This window comes from Macrobrachium rosenbergii, chromosome 23 (assembly GCF_040412425.1).
Source record: "Macrobrachium rosenbergii isolate ZJJX-2024 chromosome 23, ASM4041242v1, whole genome shotgun sequence".
Classification (NCBI taxonomy): Eukaryota; Metazoa; Arthropoda; class Malacostraca; order Decapoda; family Palaemonidae; genus Macrobrachium; species Macrobrachium rosenbergii.
This window is the reverse complement of record NC_089763.1, coordinates 6,560,457-6,562,331: the sequence shown is the minus strand read 5'-3', so window position 1 is coordinate 6,562,331 and position 1,875 is coordinate 6,560,457. Positions and strand designations below refer to the sequence as shown.

At 38.6% G+C, this 1,875-nt stretch overlaps 1 pseudogene; it reads left to right on the top strand.

The window, feature by feature from the left end:
- The first annotated feature begins 547 nt into the window (after positions 1-547).
- On the top strand, positions 548-1,639 carry LOC136850981 (cytochrome b-like; annotated as a pseudogene).
- Positions 1,640-1,875: the final 236 nt, after the last annotated feature.

Here is a 1,875-nt window from a genome sequence, read left to right as displayed (position 1 = left end):
AAACTAATATTTTTACATCAACTACTTTCTGCATCAACACACTACTTCTGTCCTCTCTTATACTAATATCAACTTCAATTCACTTCACACGCATAACACACCCCCTGGCCATAGGACTCATACTAATCCTTCAAACTGTTATAATTTGTGTATCCACGGGGCTCCTATCAAAATTTATATGATTTTCCTACATCTTATTTTTAATTTTCCTAGGGGCGACACTAGCCCTATTCATTCACGTAGCCTCTCTCGCTTTAAATGAGACATTCAAACTCACAATTAAGATAGTCTCAGCTTTTATTCTACCTATATCTGTAACACTAATTCTACCATTCACTGACCAAATAGTAACACCAACTAAGGATACAACAGAACTCTCATTTCTAAGAAGACTTCAAGACATTCAATCTACACAAATATCACTTAGCCACATGTACAACCCTACTATAGCCACCCTAACAAGCATAATTATCTTATATTTATTACTATCTCTCATTGTTGTAGTCAAACTGAGATCAACCTTCTCTGGGCCCCTCCGAACATGCTAATGACAGCACCTAGACGAAAATCACACCCACTTTTTAAATTCGCTAACAGAGCCCTGGTAGACCTGCCCACTCCAGCCAACATTTCCATTCTCTGAAATTTTGGATCTCTTTTGGGCATATGCTTAATGGTTCAGATCGCAACAAGACTATTTCTACAATGCATTACACAGCAAATGTAGACCTAGCCTTTTCACAAGTAGCCCACATTTGTTGAGATGTAAATTACGGATGACTTCTCTGAACAGTTCAAGCCAGTGGTGCCTCATTCTTTTTCATTTGCCTATATTGACACATCGGTCAAGGAATCTACTACGGACCATTCTTATATATACACACACCTGATCAGTGGGAGTAATTATTTTATTCTTAACTATAGCGACAGCCTTCCTGGGATACGTACTACCCTGAGGACAAATATCATTCTGGGAAGCTACCATAATTACCAACTTGATGTCAGCAATCCCATTTGTAGGAAAGACTTAGTACAATGAATCTGAGTGGGGGTTCGCAGTAAGTAACGCAACTTTAACACAATTCCTCACCTTTCATTTTTATTTCCATTTATTATGGCAGCTGCTCTACAGTCCACATTCTATTCTTGCATCAAACAGGATCGAACAACCCCTAGGAATCTCCAGACAAGTAGATAAAGTACCATTCCACCCATATTTCTCATTTAAAGACATTGTAGGATTCGCAGTCACATTGGCTGCCCTAATCATCCTCACACTCCTAGATCCCTATCTACTTGGAGACCCAGATAACTTCATTCCAGCCAACCCACTAGTCACACCAGCACACATCTAACCAGAATGATATTTTTTTTATTTGCTTATGCAATCCTGTGATCAATTCCAAATAAACTAAGGAGAGTTATCGCCCTGGTCATATCAGTAGCTATTCTGTTCATTTTACCGTTCACGCACAAAAACAAATTCCGAAGACTAGCTTTCTACCCAGTCAGACAAATGTTATATTGATCTAAAATTGGAGCCCGACCAGTAGAAGATCCATACATCCTCACAGGACAAATTCAAATGGTCTTATACTTCTCCTTCTTTCTCATCGACCCACTAGCGATGATTGCATGAGATAAGCTTATGGACTGACCATTTATCTTTAGGAAGACAAGTGTTTACAAAGCACCCAACAAGAGTTCGAATCTCGTAATAGTCTATCCATCATAGAAAGGATTCACAATAGTCTATCCATCATGGAAAGGATTCACAATGAACTACTTCCTATTGCCTATAGTAATCACTATATTAACGGATCCTAGATCCGATGCACTAATCTGCCAAGGCAATCCATTAAAGTTTATCTTATA